Source organism: Microcebus murinus, chromosome 6 (genome assembly GCF_040939455.1).
Source record: "Microcebus murinus isolate Inina chromosome 6, M.murinus_Inina_mat1.0, whole genome shotgun sequence".
Classification (NCBI taxonomy): Eukaryota; Metazoa; Chordata; class Mammalia; order Primates; family Cheirogaleidae; genus Microcebus; species Microcebus murinus.
Genome location: NC_134109.1, coordinates 15,919,029 through 15,941,500, shown reverse-complemented (window position 1 = coordinate 15,941,500; position 22,472 = coordinate 15,919,029). Strand labels below are relative to the sequence as shown.

The window sequence follows — 22,472 nt, the reverse complement described above, 5'->3', positions numbered from 1 at the left end:
AAGTTCTATAAAGTGCAGGAACAATAATAATACCTGCTTTTTAACAAGTAGATGCGAAAACATTTTGTAAACTGTGGTGAGCTGTCTAAATGTTCTTTATTAGTAGTTATTCTCAACTTTGTCAAGATTATTAGAAAACTTACCCAAAATATAGAAAAGTCCCTGATGGGATGGTGGACATAGAAATGTAGCAATGTAAGTTGGCATTCCTCCAGATGATTAAATGCATCATTAAGGTAATTTAAGGACCGTCATTGTTTCCAGTTCTGTGGAATGTTCTCAGTAGTGCCTGCTTCTAGGAGTTAGACTCTGAGGTGACATACACTGTGGACATCAACATACAGGTAGACATCCATTTTCAATTTGTTTATATTTTTGACTTTGTATTATCTTCTTCAGAATGTTATTTTTGAATGTAACAAACTGGAAAAAGACATACTGTATAGGCCAGAGAAGAAACCAAATACAAGTTTTTAAAACCTCCCTTTTCCTTACCCAGTTTGGGGAGGCTTCATGGATGAAGGGCAACTTTAAAAGCACCACAAATAACCACCTCATTCAGTCAAAATTATACAACATTTACCCTGGAGCACTGTGAGAAAAGTATGTTTTACCCAACCTGATTTTTTCCTTTTTCTCTTTTCAAGCTAAGCTAACATTTCTCCCCAAGACATTAGACTTCTACTCCTTAATGGGATATTCAAATAAACAATTATTTGCTGATTGCCTCTGTTGACCTTGTTACCTTCATTTATTTCTAATTAGACAGTGCCTATTTTAAAACAGAATCTGTGATACAGAGTATATAGGCCCTCTTCAACAACACTTTTATCTGTCCCTGTGCTTCTTTTTGTCCAATCCTCACTGTCATCACTCTGCCAGCCATGCCGGGGGCCCCTGTTCTTTTCTGGCTAAACCTACCCGTAGGTTGCTATGGAAACACAACAGCTACTATACCATCCTAATCTAAGAAGGTCTTTGTGATAATAGACTTCTTTGTCTAGGTCTATCGGGCTGGGCCTGGCCGTAGAATCAGAAGACTTCCTCCAGAAGACACATACAGACACAAGACATATCTATGGAAACATACAAACAATTGGCCCCATCTCACAAAAATAAACAAAAAAGCAAAAATCCCTCGGACCTTTTAGCATGTGCTTGTGCTGTTCTATAAAGTGTTTAACACCAACTAGTGGAACACATATTACCCCCTTGACTTCTAAAATAATTCACCTCTGGGTATTTTTATTTTCCTGTTTACTAAATCAGCAGCAGGCAGGAGGCAGGGGAAACATTTTTAAGATTCTTCCCTGACCCTCTTTCCTTCTTTCTTCCCCAACCAGAAGTGGCTGCCAAGGGAGCTATGGTAAGAAAACTCCTCTCCACATTTTTTCTTTGCTTTACTAGTCTGGAAAAATCCAGTTCTGACTGAGTTTTATTTACATCTCCTGGATAGACACCTTTGGGGGGAAAATCATAGAAATTTAATTTAAAACGATACAGAAATGTAGTTTTAAAATTGTTTTTGTTCATAATATAAACAGCTGATTCAGCCCAAGTACAAAAAAATATACCTATGTATATATTCAACCACTATGATCACTATTGTCTTTTATTTTTGTCATTTCAAATAGTTTAAAGATAGAGCACAACGTGATTAGCTTCATGTTATTAGTTACATTAGTTGAACTCATCTGATTTAAAGGAATGAGGCTGGCAATGGCAAAAGTGGATCAAATTTGGGGTGAGGAAGAAGTGATATGGGGGTTAAAATTCCTCTTTTCCCCTGCAAAGATCCTGTTCTTACTACATCACTTGTGGCTGGCCAAGAAAAGCCAGGCAGGGGTCCTGCCTGTGGCCACTAGGTGTCGATCATGTTCTATACAGAACCTTGTAGTTCTCTGCTAGGTGCCCGTCCATAAGAGCACAGTAGCCTAGGATAACATTTTCTTATCCAAAAAACAAGGAATATCCACTACCACGGACTGGAAATAAAGAGGGAAAAATTCTGAAATTTCCTTTACACAATTTATTTCTCTACTTTCTGAAAATTTCAGCCATCATCAGATTATTTCGCTTGGTTTAAATTCCATATGTAATTCCAGTTATTTTTTCTTTTTTTACAGTCAGTTAACATTGTTCAGTTCATGTTTAAGAAAACGTAGGTCTAAATTGTGTACACATTTCTACAAGATTGTGATATAGCGTTGAAGATATGTCCTTATGTAGTTATCTTACTCATATAAGAAAATACTGGCCACCTTTCAATAAATAGAAACGTAAAACATTTATGCTATACGCAGTTTGCATTTTTCTCTACTCATATGAAATTGCTTTTTATGAAATTCAAGATGTTATTCAATATATGTATGATTTTTAATGTCTGATTTAGTGTTAGATCTCAGCGCTAAAAAGCAATTAGATTTGTTATTTTGAATGGTTTAAATCTGTTCTTCCCCAAAGAACAGTAATACAATCATGGTCTAATTTAACAGAATTTGCATATCATTAAACATATAATGGCCTGTAATTTACTTTTCTTTTGCCTATAATTTTCCGAAGCCCTTTATGAAGCACCAATATATTTTTGTTAAAAGAAAATAGGTTATGATTCCTCAAATAATGTTTCAATTGGGTGTTCAAAAAGCAATCCGTAGACATAGCCAATAGAGGAATGAGCTAGAGAAGTCTCCTTATTATCATTCAGTACGTGAGCTCTGGAATAAAAATATAAATTTCATTATCTAGGAAATGTGCACTCATTTAATTTCAAATCTGATATAATCAAGAAACCTTACCCTGCAATGACTGGACTTGCCAATACTACCAAAAATATTACCTTCAGTTCTCAGAGTTTCATTGAAAGTTCTTGGGTGCTTCGAACTTGAACTTGTAAATATCCTTCTAAAGGAATAACCCTTTTCAGAATTACTCTAAAATTTCTGGTCCTGCCTGCTAGACTATTGACACTAACAAACAATTTAACTTGGAAACCTTGATTGGAAATTTGGAAACAACTTTTGTCTGACCCCCTCCCTACCAAGGACTGTTCTTAAGGTATTGTCACTACTTACTAATCATGGTTATTCACACAGTGAATAAATAATAAGTTAATTAACGGAGTAAACTAACAACACTGCATTTCACAGTTTGTCCCACCCCCAGGCTTCAGTTCCTAAAGCCCTTGGGGTTATTTGTATTGTCGGCTGCAAAAAAAAAAAAAAAAAAAAAACCGCTAAGATCATGTGGGAAAATAATGTTAAAGAGAAAGACTTTTCCTTCAGAAAATCTTTTATTAATACTTTGTACATTTGCTAAAGTTAAGCAGTAGAAACACATTAGCAATGCCATTTTATTTACCTTAAATAGGTAGTAACAGGAATTATATTGTTTTCCAGCTATCATTCCTAAATCATGTGAAATGTTTATAGGATGTTCCTTCCCTAAATTTTTAGTAAGTTGTTCATAAATTGGTTTAATTTTGTTGCAAACTACACAATGACATGAATCTCTGTTCATAGAATCAATACTACAAAAAAATCAAAAATATTTCTGTATTTTGTCAACTTCTCCCACACACCCTCGAGCTATAGGAAATTCCATTTCAGTCATTACCAGGTTGTCTTCCTCTTTGGGGTTTGCATTAGAATCAGGGAGGTTTACAAGACACTAAGAAAGTGGAGGAAGGGCCTCTGATTTACAGTCATCAGTGATAATGATATTGCTTAAGCTTTCAGTGGGCCCTTGAATCCCAGTGGCTCTTTATGACCTCCCTGAATATCTAAGAGGCACAGGGCTCATTGGCAAGACCAGGTAGAAACCTAGCAAATGACTGGGACTCTTGTGCATCAGATAGACAGATATTCCTTCAAAACATCACATCCTCTGGAGTGGCCTCTTTCGGGGAATGCCTAACCTCCTGATCCACGTAGTTCTTGGCTTCAGGGATGGAACATGTAGTACCTAAATTAAGCCAATGAAAGCTGTCTAATCCCCTGGCAGCAATGGTTCAGTACCATAATCAATTGGTTAGGGCATGTGACCTAAGGACATCATGACCTAGGGCTGGATCCTAAGGACATGATGAGCTTCCCATACTTGAGTTACGTGAACCAAATAAACCTCCTTAGTATCTAATTCAGTGTGAGTCAGCTATTTTTGTTCCTTGAACCCCAAGGGGTTCTATTGGAATGTGAAACATGGAAGTGAGAGTGATGTTGCAGACCCTAGATTGTTGAACAGGCAGGGTTGAAGAGCCACAATGGGGAGGGCAGTGAGGATATCACTAGCTTGTGAGTTAGCAGCTCTCGTTAAATGGTAGCAAAATCACTGGTTAAATTGTTGCCTGGTTACATTGGCAATTGGCAAAATCACTGGTTAAATTGTTACTAAGGATTCAGGCAATGTCTACCATGGCTGTCACGTCAGGGATTGTTAGGAAAAATTCAAGCCATTGGAGGCTCTTCCTTTCTTCTTCTAGCCTTCAATAAGGTCTCATAAGAGACAGCTAAAATAATATAATTTTTATGAGAGCTTTCCTGTTATATTTTCAAATCCAGAAAATACTGCTGTTCACCCACTGAAGGAATGTGTTTTCATGCTTCAGCAAAAGGGTGAATTTTAGCTAGATAAAGGAAGTCAACATTGTGAGTCACTGGTAAACAGTCTCAAAAGCCAGACATTATGGAGAAAGAAGAGAATTTTTTAAATCCCTTAGGCTCCCATCTTATAACAAGAAGTAAGTCTGGATACTTAAATTTGGAGTTTTCTGTACACTAGTGGGGAAACAAATCTCTTATTATTCAGAGAAATAAAAAACCCTGGCATCCTGACCCCAGTGGACTATGGGAACAAGGCAAGAAAGAGTTAACATGAGGGGGTCAGAGACAAATGTCGAAGTTCATGGCTTGATAGCAGTAGAAACTTTCAGAGTAGGCAGATAGTCAATGCCAGTAGTCTGCTTTCCTTGAGGGCAGCTGCAAGCCTCTGGGAGAAACCCCATATTTAGCCTGATGCACATTATTCTGGTACAAAAATAGAGATTGACATACAGTTGCACAGGTTGAGCACTGCACAAGAAATTCATGTCTAAAGGGGCGCCTTTCATTTTACAGTTTTTGGAGTTTTTCACATTTATTATGGCAATTTTAAAGCATATGGCAGCGAAACATTTGTTATAATATAACAAAATCACCATGACAATTTTCCAACCACTGTAAGAAAAGTATCTTAAGGAAGATAGGTCTTCTAATTTGCATAGAATACCCTATGCGCAGTATAACTCTACCTCTAACCTGGTCCCACAAGGTCATGTAAGTCTCTCCCACCCCAGAACCATCATGGAGGTAACTAGGATAGGAGCAGTTTAAGCAAGAAGAGGTGGAGATATCTTTAATTCACAAGTGACATAATTTTTGTACCCTGCTACTCAGCAGGTTGGTGAGACAAGAGCAGGAACAGACCAACAACAGAAAATAAACCTACTTTTTTGTGTGTGCACAATTGAGCCATAGTGTGATCCATAATCTCTCAGATGTCCAAACTTTCACTGGAGGTGACCTGTCTGGAACAGAGAGAAAAGAAAACATATCTATTTTTATTAATAAAAAAACTCCTGTCCACCTGTGATCTATAATCTAGGTTGCAAATGGGTCAAATCACCTAGTGCAATGATTCTCAAACTTCAATGTTTATAAGAAACACCTGGAAATCTTAGTTTAAAAAGATTCTTATTCAATAAATCTGAACTGGAGGCTGAGATTCAACATCTTTAACAAATTCCCAGGCACTGCCAATGCTGCGGGGCCCTGGGTCCCGGCATTAAGTCACATGATTTTAGAGTCTAGAGCAGTGGTTCTCAGACTTTAGCATGGATTACAATCACCTGGAAGGCTTGTTAAAACAGGGTACTGGGACTCATCCCCAGAGATTCTGATTCAGTAGGCCTGGGGTGGGGCCTAAGAATTTGTATTTTTGACAAGTTTCCTGAGGACTCTGACATGAGTGGATCACACTTTGAGAACTACTGCTGTATTATGCAGCTCTCTTCTAAGGATCCCTTATTAATTTGCATCTGCCAGAGATAAGATGCAGTTCCTCCCAGTGAAGATATGGATCTCTCCCACCCCGAAATTCAATCCCAGCCCACTGTTTGCTAAGAGACAGAAATTCTCAAGCCTGTGGTCTAGGCTCAAAAAACTGTGACCAGTAAGGTTTCTGACTGTGGTTTTTAACTGGCAGAACTGAGAAGCAGCAATTAAACTGAAAGCTGCCAGGGTTTTAAGAAAGTTATGCGAGCTTTCACCCCTCTTTGTTATCACAGCACAGTGGTGCAGGCCACATTCAGGCCCCATGCTGTGCCTTAGCCAGTGGTGTTCATGATCACGTCCACCCCTTCCACCAAGTTAAGCGCAGAAACCATGTCTTACTCTCCCCTGTTATCTCCTCTGAGCCCATCCTCAGCTCCCGTCCTAGAAACTAGAATAGAGTTTCATATTCTAAACAACAGGAATCCTATTTAAAAGATATTAAATTGTTATACTTTCCTTTCCCATTTAAGTGACTGTTATACCAAAGGCCTTCCGTCATTAAAACCCAGTTTGTTGTCCAAGAAAAAGAAGAGAAGTAGCAAAAAGTCATCATACACAAAAGAAAGAAGGCATGACTTGGTGATGCCCCCTTGGACAAAAAGATGAAGTAAATATTCCTCCTGATTCTAGGAGGAACCCACAAGCTAGAGAAAGCTAGAACAAGAGAAAGGATATGTTCCTGGGGTTAAATCAAGAGAGGTCAATAAGGAAACCCATTTCCTGTTTGGGGCTCAGGGAGGAGACCGCTTTTCAGGGAACCCCTGGACTAAAATGGGAAAACAGCAACAGAACAGAAAAACAGACATGGTGGTATGCCATACTTAAGCAAGAAAGATAAGTGGGAATAGACCAGCTCTCCTGGGGCAGAGAAGGAATCCAAACATTGTCATATGCTCCTCGGGAGGCAGGGTGAGGAAGAGAGATGAAGGCCACTGAGCCTACCATAGGTCACCATGGGAGGGAAACTCGACCCTGTGGCACAGGCTGCAAGGTGGACAACCTAGGGCCAGACCAAGAGGAGCTGCAGCTCTAGGGAGAACCAAGGTAAAGGAGTATAGCAGGAGGGGGACACATTAGGTGGACCCCCACCAGACCACAATGTATCATAAGTTACACTGGCTGTAATTGTCAGCAGCTTCTGTCAGGAGGATTCCCAATGCATAGGCAGGACATCTTCTCAAAGGCCCGAGAGGATCAGAAGACAGCACCAGGACCAGCAGGTAGCCTCACCTTTTTCCTCCCTACAAAGAGGACAGGTAAGGTTTCCTCTCCATCCAGGTGCCATCTTGTGGAAGACGCCATCTTGTGGAAGACACCATCTTGCAGAATATGCCTCTTGTGGATATCTAAGCAGAGAAACAGTACTAAGAGGAACATGTACCTTAAATTTGACCAAGTATTTATCCAAAAGACACTAAGCAAGTCTTTAAAAGACTGTTTAAGCCAGCAGTGACTGAAATAACTTCTATGCACATGTTTGGGGTTTTTCCCACCATCCGTGGGAATGAGGTTTTCAGGGCAAGATGATGATAGTTTCTTTCCCACACCTAAATCTATAATCTATATATTATAGATTATATAATTATAGATTATATAATATATAACCTAAATTATAGATTATATAATCTATACCATAATAGATTACATAATCTATTATGGTATAGATTATATAATTATAGTATAGATTAAATCTATTATAGTATAAATCTATTATAGTATAGATTATATAATCTATAATTTAGATTATATAAATATGTGACCTCTCAACAAATGTTTAGCAAACCATGCTGTTACATTGGTTTTACATAAGCCCAGTTTGTTTAAGCTAAATTTTCATTCACCAGAAAACAATAGCAGAAAATAAAGCTATGAACAGCCCAGAAACAAAGCCCAGGTCATTGGGTAGTGGAAGAATGGATGACTAATGAGGAGATTAAGTACTCTTGAAAAATTTCCTTTGTCTTCACTTTAAAACTGATTTGTTTTTCTGGCATTCATTTGATGAAAATGAATTGAGTCCCTTCCAAGGAGGATACACATAAAAGACGGAATACTAATAATGATAATACCTCACACCGCATTTTACTTATGGTAGGCATTGAATATTTATATGGACATTTGATGTGCTGATTAGATTTGAAGAGCGATATCATGAAAATTATATAGTGTACTTGGTTGATTGAATGGAAGTGGGAAGATGAGATGAGCTCTCCTAGAAACATCATTGTGGCTAACCAGGGCTGGGTATGGTCGTTAATTGTAATAATAGCCATTGTTGGATGAATAGCAGTGGCTGCCTGTCTGCAATGGTCAATGTGCTGGGAACAGAGAATGAGCTCACTGAGGCACAACTTTCCTCTTAGTTCTAGCTGAGTGGGAAGATGGGCCACTGTTCATTCTTCTCCATGTCCGTCTCTAGAAAGATATGTGAGGAACAGCCAGTACAAAATCCTCATTTTATAGATGAGGAGTCTGAGCCCAGAGAGGCAAAATAATTCACCAAAGGTCACACAACTTCTAAATGACAGAGACTGGAATGAATTTCCAGTCTCCCACATCAGGAGTTTTTCATTTACTGCAGACACTTCTGGATGAAGATGATAGAGCATAAGACAAAAATGATTATTGGTCCAGGAAAGAGAAGTCCAGGGACAGTTTCAGGTCTGGCTGAATTCACATGCTGAGCCAAGGTTGCCAGGAAGACATCTTTGCCATCACTCAGTTCCATCTTGTGTTATTTTGGCTTTTACAGAATGCCAAAGATGGTTACCAGCATCTTCAGACCTAGGTTCTACAGCTTAGAAAATCCAGTGGGAAGACAGCCTTCTTGCTGATACTTCTGGGAAAGGTCACAATTCTGGTTCCCCTGCCCTTGTCCCTTCCCATCTTTAAACCAATCACTGTGCTTAGGGGTGTATAGTTCTCTTATAGGCCAGGCCAGGGTCCCACACCTGCTCCTAGGATGCAGGGTCAGTCCCATCCTAACCAAGGAGCTTGAGAGTAGAGGGTAAGGTGGTTTCTCAAAGGCAAATCTGGTTGCTGTTACCAAAAGAAGGAGAAAAAAGAGTCTGTTCCTATGGCTACGGCTTTCTAGTCTGTGTGGTCTTGGCACACCTGTGACAGCAGACACATACCCTCAATTATTATCAATTGAAAGAGATACTGGTTTATCTCCTTTCATAAGAGATGGGAAATTGGACTTCTTCCTATAGAAACACCTTCAACAAGGTTCATTCTGGAAGTTAATGTCAGGGAGGATCCTGGCATAATATGTGAGCGTAGGAAATATATTAGTATGTTTTTGGTGGGTATGACTTTTTTATAATTCTTATTTTAGGAAAAGTTCTATAGCCTACTTTACTCAGTCCCACATGTGGCAGTATTTTTTACCATGTGAACACAGAAATGAATTAATGACAAATGAACCTCCAGTTTACTCCAGGCTTGTGTTAGGGAAATTATTGTCCATGATTCTGCTTATTGCTAACAACAACAACAAAAAAGTTAATCAAGCTTTCTGCCTGATAAGTGAGTTGCCACTGTGCTTATTATCTGTTTATGACTAGGCAGAAGCACACAACGACCCTCTGTGTCCAGTGAGTTATGCAAGTCCTTTAAAAGCAGTGCATTAGCCATGGATCTTTCTGCTATCTCTCCCCTGCACTTTGCTGAGAGTTTTTCCTATTAAATAATAGAGCTATGCTTATCACAATTTATTTCTGCCTTGCTGGCTCCTAGGTGATTGCCTAGAGTTCTGAACCCCACATGGGAAGCTGTCGTTTAATAAAAACTACTTTAGAGAAAATGGCCACACTCCCCTCATCCCCCTCTCACCTTCCTTGAGGCTGACCAAATAGGCTGGTCTTTTAATCAGATTTTCTTATTGTCCCAGATTTCTGGAGCTCATCAATGATAGCTGCCATGAGTACGTGGAAAGTGTAGTATATGCTGAGAACTCCACATCTCATATTTCACTTAATCTCCCCAATAATCTTATAAAGTAGTTGCTATTAATATCTTCCCCATTGTACATGAAGAGACTGAAAGTTAGAGGTCTAAAGCAGAATGAGAATATAAATCCAAAAGTCTGAGTCAAAGCTTTATGACCTTAACCACCCTGCTGTGTAGCCTGTCTATTCCCAGGTTGGTCCAGCGGGCTCCTTGTCTTCTTATTTCTTACCATAGTATCTCATTGATTGCTGTTGAGGAATGGATGGTAACTGGGTTGAGATACAGAGGGAGTTTTGCTTCTGTAATTTCAGGAGATCCTTGTGTACCCATATTAGTGCAAGTAGATTGCACTTCATTGGGAAAGAACTGTCAGTATTCCCTGGGGACCCCCTTTTAATAACTAAGAAGGGCCTTGCCACATTTGACTGCTGTCTTTTATCAGTCACTGTGAACTCTAAATTTCAATTATTATGATATCATCTAGGATTCAAGACCATTAGTGAGACAAATGTTCAGGAGGAGGTTTGTTCAGCTTTGTGATGGACTATTGCATTAAAAAAATATAACACAGGATTTTTAAAATACAAAAGTGTAGAATGGTTGTGAATCTATGTATGGTATTTAATCTATTTTTCCCAAATGCTTACTTAAGAAGTTAAGCCCAGTGATATAAACTACCACTAGGAAAGTTCCCAATTTCATGCTGTTCTTATGCTATTTCATTTTATGTAAGTACATTGGAGAAGCATATGAGGAAAAAAGGTACGCTCATCTGTTAAAGATATTATAAAGAATGGTGAGCAATTTAACCAAAAGGAAAGAAAACCACTTAATTCATTTATTAATCCTTTCAATAGATTTTTGTCAAGTGTTTATGTTTTACTAGATGCTAGGAGAATTGGGAAGCCCATAGTCTGACAGAGATTCCAAAGACAAGCAAAACAAAGCTGTGAGTGTCACAATAAGAGTTAAGAAGGGTGGAGGTAGATGGCCACTACAAGCTCAAGCTTGGAGGGTTCAGGAACATGGCTCAGGACCCTCTCTTGTTGCTTCTGGGACCTAAAAGGCTGAATAGGCATTAATTAAGTGGGGAGGTGTGTTTCAGGCCAAGGGATAGCACATGCCAAGGCCTGGCTCCGACATAAGGAAGTGAAAGTAGTTGGGTGTTATTGGAGCTGATTGTGAAAGCGGAAGTGGCAAAAAACAAAGGCTGGGAAGAAACAGAAGTTGAATCTTAGATAGTCTATTTGCTAAGATAAAATTTCCACCTTTATATTAAGATCAATAAGTAGCCACGGAAAAGTTTTAAGCAGATGAATGGCATGATCATATTTGTGCTTTAGGAAGATACCTTTTGTCTCAGTGTCCAAGATGGGTGGAGGGAGGCAAGCTTAGAAGCAGAGAGTGATTTAATGTTGGAAACAAAGAGCTGTGGAAACAACCAGGCAAGATTCAGCGGAGGCCTGAACTAGGCAGGTGGCATCTGAATGGCAAGAAATGGACAGATACGAAAGATAATTGAAAGGGCGGGAGGGTACTGTAGCTGCATGGCATACATTTCTGAGGAGCAAGGAAGAAGAGGAATGGTCTGGGAATAGTATTTGGTGAACCAGCACTCTTCATTTGAGCAGGCTGCAGGGAAAGTTGTATCCTTGGAAGACAGTCATATTTCAGTTAAAATGAGATTGGAGGGAATGTTCATTGTGGCAGTGGAAGTGGGTCAGATTGGGAGGTGAGAGATTATCCTCACCTGAATTAGATTGTGCAGTCCCAGGGAGCAGGAGAGAGAAGCAAGGAAGTGTAATAGAAAAGAAATAGGGAGAGAACATGAGGACCCATCATAGAGCTGACTGCTGCTAAATGCAACTGCTCAATCCCTTAGGACTATCCTCTAAGCAGTCCTATAATTTCATCATGGAGGAAATAAAGAATTTAACCACTGGCTTCAGTCTCCAATTAGTCAAAGGTTTATCTCAAGGGACATGAACCTCCCTGCACTTCCATATTTGACATACTTGAGTACAATATGGGTCTTACGGATCACTGGAGGGGGCTGGAGCAGAAAGTGGGAAGTTATGATGATGTCAGGTTGCACCTGCATGCAAGTGGTCAGAACATACCCCGAGAGCAAGTTATCTCAGTGGCAGCTTCAGTGAAGTAGGTGAGCCAAAGAATATGAAGTAGTACCTAAAAGGTATAAAATACAGTCCACCCCTTGCACTGTTCAGCTTCACTTTGACCCACCATTGTATCCAATTCCCATACTACAATATAGGTCTCTATTTTTGTGAGAACAAGTTGTCCTCATCTATTGCACTCATCCAGTCTGTCCAAAGTCCCCTTCAGTGTGATGGTCAGCCACACTGACACTCAACCTGGTTGAGGTTAATAAAACAATCTTCAGTCCCATGGCTATATCTGTATCTGAAGTCATAAGAAATGTTTATCTCCAATCTCTTCCAACAATTCCATGTTTCCCTCACCAATGGCCAGAACATTAGCTTTCTGGGTTGGTGTCCTGGTAGGATGACACAGACCTTCATCCTTGAGGGGCCTGAGCCCATGTTGGTCTATAGTTGTGGCAATACAACTAATTATCAACTTGACAATACAACTGTGTAGATAAAATACAACTATGATAATTATGTTATTACTAAGAAAGAAGCACCAATAGATAACCTGGGAAAGCTTTGCGTTCCAGACATGCATCTATTTGCCCCCAGCAATACAGCAATCCTAGGTTTTCAGGATAATTGTAGATTATCACCTTCACAAATACAGTAATTTTTTCTTCCCTGGTTGGCCCACAGGCATGAGGAGTCTAACTGGTATTTTTACCTTAAAATTCAGGGAACTTTTACACTTCTTCTGCCAGAATCATTTTCTTTCCCATCCACAACCACAGTCAGGACTTCTAATCCAATGGAGGCTAAGGTTGCAGTATGGGAAACAAATTGTGTAATCACTTGGTGGTTGCCAGTCCCATGTAATTAAGCTACTAGGGATTTAGCATCATACACTGGTCATTGGCTTAATGTATGCACCATATCCTGGAAGGCCACATTCCAGCTCTGCTAGGTGTTGTCCCCAACCTGGAATCTTAAGTGAATCTTTAATCTTAAGTAAGGATTTCTACCATTTCTTAGGATGCTGCTTCTGGGTGATAGGGTACATGGATCAATTAGTGGACCCTGTGGTCATGTACCTATCACTCTACCTTGTCTACTATAAAATAGTTTCCTTGGTGTGAGGCAATGTTGTATGACACGTTGTGTTGATAAGTCAAGTGTTCTATAAGCTTTGGATGGTATGCCAGTTGAGGTACTTCAGACAGGGAGGGCGAACCTACAGTCACATTGAGGATCAATTCTTGTAAGGACAAAGTTATGTTCTCCCCGTACCCCCAGGGTGGATGATGTCTAAATGTAACCAACCTGATACCAACAGGCTGGCTGATCTCCATCTCTGCTGCTGGAAGTTTGGGCTTTCAACAGTAGCATTAGCTAGACCAGAGGGAATTTCTGCATATGCCTCTATCTCTGCCACATGAACACTCCATTCTTGGGCCCATCATCCGGCAAAGAGGCAATCGATGAGAGACAGATTGGCTGACATGTATGATGAGTTATTTTCCCCCACTGGTTGTTGAAAGCCCCCTGGGCAGTGGATGTTCTCCAGTAGGTAGTAATATCTGCATACCTTGTGTCCTTTTTTATAGGTCAATCTATAGATCTATTCACCAGACCTCTTTGTCCCCAATTTTCCACATCTGTTCCTTCTAGCCTCCTGACCAGTAGTCCAAGCAAAGTGGATGACAAGTTTATTGCTCAGCACTTTCCCACTGATAGAAATCCTTTCACCACTGTCCTTGAGAGATACCACTAAGTACGTCTATAGTATGTCAGCAGTGCATTTTTGGCTAGCATCTAATGACGCACTTGTGAACCATATCTGAAGTTTTTATCCTCTATCAGTTAGTCATAGGGAATCCCCCATAAGCTGTAAGTGAAAGATGAGATAGAAGGTATCAGAGCAATAGAATCAGATGATGTGCGAATATGAGCCATCTCTTCATGCAATGTACTCTGGCTTATTGGGCCTGCTTGGGCCCATTCCCAAATATAACATTACCATGCTATAATGGATTGCTACTGTGCTTATCCAATCTATAATTCAGTGGGTCTCATAGTATACAGCTTGCTATAGTTGGGATATTTGTCCCCTGAAAATGTCATGTTGAAATTTAATTCTTCCAGTGTTGGAAGTGGTGCCTCGTGGGAGATATTTGAGTCATGAGGGGTGGATCTCTCATTAATAGCTTGGTTAGTGGTAGTGGGTGAAGTTCTCACTGTGTTAGTTCCTGGGAGAGCTGGTTGTTAAAAAGAGCCTGGTACCTCCTTTCTCCCTCTCTTGCTTCCTTTATCACCATGAGTGGAAGCAGCCTGAGCCCTTCACCAGAAGCAGATGTGAGACCTCTATCACCAGTGGATCTGTTGAGTCTTACAGCCTAAGTGGCAGAACTGCTGCAGAAACTTCTGTTGACTGTGGCCCATGAAAAACTTCTTAATCTCCTAGAAAGTAGACCAAAGCAGTATTTTTAGATGCAGTCTATTCCTCCACCAAAATTTTAAAAGGTTTACCAAGCACTGGAACTCTTTCTCAGTGGTGGCGGCTGGCAAGTGAAACAATGTGTTCATTTCTTTAGAAGAATGTCCTAGCATGTTCTGGACTGCTGTATAACTAAAAAGTTTACCAATATGGTGGGACCCTGTATCTTCATAGGATTTATCTTCTACCCTCTGGCACAAAGGGTATTAGCATTTCCCATAAGCAAAGCATCATCAGTATAATAGACAAGTATACTATTGGGATGTTCTGAAGAAGGTCAAGATGATTAAAGACTCTAAAACTATATAATGATAGGGAACAGGAGAGTTAAAACAGTGAGTGTATACAGCTGTTCCTCTAAATGTAAAGGCAAGTTTCTTTTGATCATTTTTACTGACGGAGACCTAGTCAGCAAACTTTTTCCATAAAAGGCCATTCAGTAAATATTTTCAGTGACATGGTTCCATTATAATCATTCAACTCTGCTTTTGTGGGCCTCTGGTTATATTTAGCCCATGAGCTATAGTTTGCCTACCCCTGACCCAGAAAAATGTGTTTTCCAGGTTAGTAGCTGCACATAAAATGCCAGAAATTGTGTTGATCTGCTCCATTAAAGGAACCACATTTTGCATGTGAGCTGCAATGGGAGTCATCACCCAATGTTTATGGTAGTACACCATTGTCTGCCCAGACAGGTCAACTGAATAGGGATATAATGGGACCAGCACCCCTACATCCTTTAAATCTTTGATGGTAGTAAAATCTCTGCAATTCCTCCTGGGATGCAGATTACTTCTCATTTACCATATAGGGCAAGCATGTGTGTGTAGGAGCCAGTGTGTGTGTGTGTGTGTGTGTGTTTGTAGGTGGAATTGCAGAAATTTCAGAGGTTTCCACTTGGCCCTTCCTACCATAATGGCCCTTACTCTACAAGTCAGAGAAACAATGTGAGTATTCTGCCAGGTACTTAAAGTAACTGCATGCTTGGGGACTATGAAAATTACTGAGATAAAGTTGGGCTAAGATTTCATTTATCACCCCGCCTGCATATACATACTCTAACTGGAAGTCCATGATGAAGTTTTGAGTTCACTAACATCAGAAAATCACATCTTATATTTAACAGTGTTCAGAAAAAGCTGTGTATTTTCCTTCTCTCAGAGTACAATGCTTTGTCAAATGGCCACAGGTCCCTTTGGGGAAGAATTTGAGGAATATTTAGGGTATATACATATACAACATATATACAATATATGCATATACAATATATGCAGTATTGTAGGAAATGCAGTCTTCCTTGCAATATATGGGTTTTAGGTCTATGAATTAACTTAAATCTTGAAACTGGAAGAAGGACTGCAAATTTCCATTTTGGTAACTGCTGATATCATACTTCTGCTCAGTAGTTCTCAATTTTTAAAAATAAAATAGTGCAAGTCAGCAACCCCAGTCATTAGTCTGTCTATCTCACATCTAGGAACACCATGATTAGCCAACACCAAAGATCTGTGTTTAAGTGACCGTCTGTCCCTGCTGCACATTGTAGACATTGTGTGCACCAAACCTCTGATAATCAGACAATCAGAGCCCCAGGCTCTGCCACTCTGGAATCCTGTGATCCCCACTGATAATGTGGAGCATCATTTCATGGCAGCATCTCCAACCATCAGTCCTTTTTACAAAGACAGGTTCCATCAAACATCTGAACAACTGTCAGTACCCTCTGACTATTTCATTCCTTATTGTTTTGGTAAAGGGAGTGTCTTCTGGATCCCCTCAGCCAAGTAAAAGGTTTCTTGGTCTTACATAATAAATTAATTCTGACAGCCCCATCTTCATGAGCTTTGTAATCCTTCCTTTAACACTATACCAAGAAAAGCCTAACATCTCTACTACTTTACTAAAGGCCATCATCCTGAGCAAGCTTTAAGGAGCCATCCAACAGACTTTTAGGATCATCTTGAGATGTTTCCCAGAGCATTGAAACCTAGACCATGAGTGAGCTCTTCCTTGCCAATAAATGCTCTCTACTCAGTCTTATATCTGCCTTCCCATAGAAGGCTAACACCCTTTAGATCTACTTTCTAATGTGTTCCCCATGTCCTGAAAATCCTTTGGAGTGTAGAGTATTCCTCCTGGAGCAGAGGTTGTACTTTCCTGATCAGATCTGACTCTGGTTGTTGGTCTGGAGGTCATGAGGAGTGGATCTTGAGGGGAACTGGTGCCATGTTGCAAAGCACCTGACCTCAGGGATGTCATTTCACCACCTTTAGGAAGGGGGAGACTGGTCTTCTCAGGCAAAGTGGAAGGCATTGCTTCTTCCATCCTGGAAAGTTCAGGGAATTTTATAGGGGGTTACCAATTTTGGGGTTGGTCCACCCAAATATCCCTAACACAAGTCATAGGATCCCACTCTTTTTTTCCATCAGGCATTACCTTTGACAGATGAGACCTATTGAACCTATGCATTGAGTTACCCATGCAGCTCTGCTATACTTAAAATTAGATGCTGGACCTAATTTTCAGCACAGTCTGCCCGAAATGAAAGTTTCCTTCAAAGTTGCCATAGAACACTCTGACTTACTTCAGTGTGTTTTTCCTTGGCGGTTGGCTGTTATGAGTTTCTCATTTTCTTGTGCCAAGCCTTGCAATGCATTTAAGAAAGTTATCACACTCAAAAATTCTTATAATCATCATTGTCCTTATAACATTCAAGTACATCATCTTCTGCCTGCACCTCACTCCAATTAATCTCATGTCAAGGGAGAGGAATCACATAGAGGTATGGGGTGGGAATGAGGAGAAGCTAAATAGCTGTATGCAAATTGAAAGCTTAGGCCTTTGGAATAAACTGGCCTATAGAAGCATTTTGTTTGGCAGGCTCAGCTTTCAGAAAAAAATTTGAATTTAAATGTTCTTAGGCATAGCATGCATTTTTCCCATTGGTCACAGTTCTTACCAGTCCTTACTGTGTTATGCCCAGCACACTCTACATAGTCCCCTTCCTCCCCTGACCCCTAAGGGCATTTGAGCTCATCATCATCTGAGTATTTGGATTATATCTTAATAACAAGGCAGAGTGGATTTATCTAGCTGCAAGTTTTCCAGAAAAATTACTCTTGGCACCCTCTGGATGGGAATGTCTCATGTCCCCCGGAAAAAGTGAGCAAAGGCCTGGGTTCCCTGAACACCTTTGACATTTCCAGCATAGACCAACAGGGAAGCAACAGGGATAGTTGATTCTCAGAACACTAGGCACATGTTGAAAAGAGCAGCAGTCTCTTTTTGAGAAAATACATAACACATTCAAGGGATAAGGAGAAGACATTAGAGTATCTTTGGCTTGGTTGAGAGGTTTCATCCTGACTCTGATTTAACACAATGATGCTGTACCTGGTTCTCTTCCCTACTATTTTTTTTTTTAGCTCAGCAGTGGCCTTCAATTCAGTAATCATTTTCCATTTATTTCCAAAGCAAGATAAGAGTTATAGTTGCTGTATCATCAAAGCAGAGCTTGAGGTCTACTGTCTGTACATACTGGTAACAGGATAACACCATTCTGTTAAGTGAACTATCTGGATTTATAAGGGAGGTTGAATTTCTGAAATTCATTCTGAAGTGGATGATAGATACTATATATATATTTTGTTAGGAAATTTACGTCATAGATATATTTATTGAGGATCATTCTGTGCAGATGTTGCATCAGGCTCTGTAGATGCGAGAGAGTTAAGATATGGTCTGCTGCCCTTGGGGAGCTAAGAGTCTAGTAGGAAAATGCATGAAATCATGTGAGGTCTGGGCGGAGTGTTGTGGAGCCCTAAGGAGGGAGGGAAGGCTTCATAGAGGAAGTGGCTTTTGTTCTGAGCCTGGAACAATAACTTGCTCCGGAGGCAGAAGTTGGGAGATGGAATGGCAGTTCAGAGCTAGGGATAAGATGTGGGACCACTTGCCCCCATGTCTAACTGGGCTGCCTTGACCACTATTGCCCCATCACCACCTCACTTTGGGTGTTCTGCAGTTACTTTAATTAAGGATCTCTGCTAGACTCTGCCTTCCCATAACTCTAAGATAGGCAGATTGTTCCAGCTATCTGCAAGTAGCAAGCTAGTCTTGGTTCCCTGAACTGGGCCCATGGGAGCTGGTTGAATATCCACCCCCAGCTGTAAATTTGTAAGTGTAACATCATACTAATGTCACATATCAGTGAAGGGACTAAAATGTTGTAGATTTATTTTCCCAGTTTCAGAAGGTTGGAGTTCAATGAGCAGGAGCAGGAATAAATTGCTACATTGTCACACTCTTCTGAGCATCTGGAAGGAAAACTGTATCTGAAGAACTATAGGTGATCAGGTGAATAGCAGAGCAGGTGCTGTGGGTGATCGGGTGTATTAATTCTCAGTGGAATAGTTAAGTGTTTCCTCTTTCTGATGAGTTGGTAACTGAAGGCATTTTCAACCTTCATTAACTTCATGTTTGAATCAGTGATTCTGTTGTAGGGGTCAGGGGAAACTTGCCCTTTCCACGAAAGTTCACTAAAAGATCAACTTCCAATTAAGGCAGATTAACCAGAGAAAGGTTTATTTACCATGCACATGGGGAGAATCACAGAGTGATTACCCAATGTTCCAATGAAGTCCAGATATGCTTATACCTGTCCTTTTGGAGGGGAGGGGAGATAAGGAGTGCAGGTAATTCTGCTTAGGGGTGACAAATGGTGCTTGGGAGGACAAATGGATGGGGGAAACAGATTGACTTGTAAATGACTCTCTTTGCAAATTAAATTAACTTGAGCAAATTAAATTACCCTGAAAGACAAGTATTATATTTAAATGATGTGGGCCAGGTCTGTTTGCAACCTTGATCCTTCTTCCTGCAATATTTTGGGATAACAAGGAGAGGAAAGAAAGTCAATTGTCCCTTTGATCTTTTAATCAGTTAGTCCAGTTTAGGCAGAGAGAGGGAAAGCACCTTGCAGTGCTTTTTGATCTCTAAGGGCCTTGATTCAAAATACCAAGGAATTATATTTTGGGTGAAGTTTCCTGACCTCTTTCACTGTACTGTGATGTGCACAAGTGAGCCCCCTGGATGCTAAAAATGCAATGCATTGACTCCATTGTTTAAATCAGAATCTCTGAAGTAGGCCCCAGATAATGGTGTCTTAAAAGCCATTCACAAGGTTATAATTTGCAGCCAGGGTTGACTACCATGGTTCTAGACCAAAAGTGAGAGAAAGGGGTAGGGTAACTTACCTTGGGGAACACCATTATTGCCATCTTCCCTCTTTTTGTAGATGTATCTATCTGTTTAGTAACACTAATATGGGGAGATGTAATCAGAATTCTTCTTTGGGGTGCATTCCATTAGTTTGATAGAAATATGCTTTGATGAGCTGCTTGGGACTAGAGGCGAGTTCTCTCAAGGGCATGCTCAAAAGCAGCAGTTCCCAAAATCACAAGCTTATGACAAGGAGAGGGATTAGATGGTCTTTGAGAGATCAGGGAAGAGAATGTAGAAAAGAGGGACAGGAAAGGAAAAAGAGCAAAGCAACCTGCTGTGAGCCTCCAAATCTTCCATGGCCTGAACTCCCAGTGCCTGTGGTAAGGATTTCTTGTGGACACAGTGGTGAGTGCTGAGGTTTCTGCACGAGTGAAAGGAACAGTATAAAGTAGGAGCTGGAAAGTCAGAAATGTCTCAATGCGGTTTGAGTCTCAACCGTGTTGATGGCTAATATGCATTGAGAGTACTTTAGACATTCAGGAATTTGAAAAAAAAGTTGAAAGATATTGTCATATCATGGTGGAAGAGAAGTTGCTGATGTCAGTTGGTCACCCGGGTCACAGGTTCACAGCTAGAGCTGCATTTATGAGGTTCTACAGAGAGCCATTGTGACCAAAAGTGCCCCTCTATGTGCTAAACTCCTGGAGGGTACTCATAAACCAGGACTTCCCAAGACTGTCCTGTGGAACTTGAGTTCTAAGGAGGTTAAATTTTTAAAAGCTAACGAGGATATCATGATCAAAGAAGCTTGGGAAATAGGCTAAATGAAAGGACCTCCAAAGCCTTTAATATGCTAATGAGAACAGTGATGTTCCAAGAGGAGAGGTATAGACTACAACTCTCATGTCTGTTCTCAAAGAATATCTCAGAGAACCAGAATTCCCTGACAGTTATTTTGGGAAACGCCACTGCTGGTCTATATGTATGAATGACCAGTGTTGCATAGAATTGTTTTGCAAGAAATGACCAGGAGACACAAATGAATAAGGACACACACTGATACATTTTAAATTTGTCTACTTTTTCAATCAAAAACCAACAAAAGTAAGTAGTTTCCCCTTTCAATATCCTTTTCTAGAAACAAGGCATGTTAAAAACAAGCTGTTGCCGCTGCCAGAGGCAGCACGAAGCCTATGAGTGTTTATCCCCAAATGAACGATAACTTGATATAATAGTGAATTCAGCAGGGTTTATCTCACTCACTCCTTGAAACTCAAATTCCCTGTTGAGAATTAGGAAGACAGTTGGGAGCCTGAAAGTTAATTCATCTTGCTGAATTTCTCCTATGGCATATTCATGATGTTTTGTGCAGACTAAAGTTTAAAGAAGACCAAAAAGCAGTTGGCATTTCACAGTGGGAGGTTAGAGTTACAGCGTGCTGCTGGGTAAGGTACTGTTACTAAAATGGAGGTGTGCGATGGAGTCAGTACTGGGGTGGGAGGCAGAAACTACACTCTTGCTATGTGACCTTGGCCAAATTCTCAGCTGTCTCGTCTGTAAAATGAGGATTAAATGGTCCTGAAGGTCCCCTGCCGGTCAAATCTATTTGTATCTGGATGACTATGCAGTAACGAATCTAACCTATTCCAAAATTACTAGAAAAAAACCCGGAGAACTCAGCAAGTTGCTCAGATAACTTGCAAAAAGGGCTGTTCTTAGGAAAGAGGCCCCAGAAGTTTCACAGCCACCATTCTCAGTGGGACGAGGGGCAGAAAGGGCACAATGCTTCCTTTGACAAAGCTTTCCCATCTTGTGAGCTTTTGATGCATGGGTCACTCCTGGGTCGCCTTCCCTTCCTCCACCGGATCACACAAAATCCCTGGGGTCACATGATGCTGGAAAAATGGTGAAAGGTCCAGACCCTGAGTTTCCACATGATATTGCTGGTGAGTTCTGGTGGCCAGGGCTGTGGTCCTTTGTGACCGCTTAGTCCCCTCTAGCACTCTTGCAGCTGTCCCCGACTTGGAGTGTGACCACCTTCTTCCCCTCTGCCCTGTACTTCCCCATGGATCACTGGACATCCTCCAAAAAAGCAAATATTTTCCCGAGGGTTGTGAAGAGCTCAGTCTATACGTGCAACCACTTTCCTACCACGCCCTGGGAATGGTCGGTTTGCCTTTCCTCAGAAGCAGTAAGCCAACAAATGGTTGGATTTTCATATGCTGTGATATTATTGATAAGTTCTCAATAATCCACCTAACTTTGTCCCCCTAATACAATTTTGCTGTCTAGGAGGGTTGAAGTGGTCAAAATGTATATAATTTGATCCAAGTCCTCCCAGTGATTCTAGTATTCTCTCCACGCCCCCTCCTTTCCACCCTTTCCTGGACCCTTTAGCTCCCAAACATAAAGAAGGAGGCCATTTGTGTTGGCCTTAGTGACTTCGGAAAGGTTCCTTTCTTCGAGGGCTTTAGCCTTCCCGCCTGAAACTGGGGAGGATCTGTAAACAAAGTACAGTCAGCACTCCACGTCCATGGGTCCTACATCTATGGAGTCAAACAGCCTGAGATAGAAAATATTTATAAAAATGGATGACTGTGTCCA

General features: G+C 40.6%; 1 long non-coding RNA gene across 1 annotated transcript; it reads right to left on the bottom strand.

Moving 5' to 3' along the window:
• Window positions 1-148: 148 nt before the first annotated feature.
• Window positions 149-20,475, bottom strand: LOC105876319 (uncharacterized). Its single transcript, XR_002223210.2, has 4 exons — window positions 19,901-20,475; window positions 7,320-7,435; window positions 5,485-5,563; window positions 149-324 (listed from the first exon to the last, which is right to left on the bottom strand). It is a non-coding gene; the product is annotated as an uncharacterized LOC105876319 (long non-coding RNA).
• Between the last annotated feature and the right edge of the window lie 1,997 nt (window positions 20,476-22,472).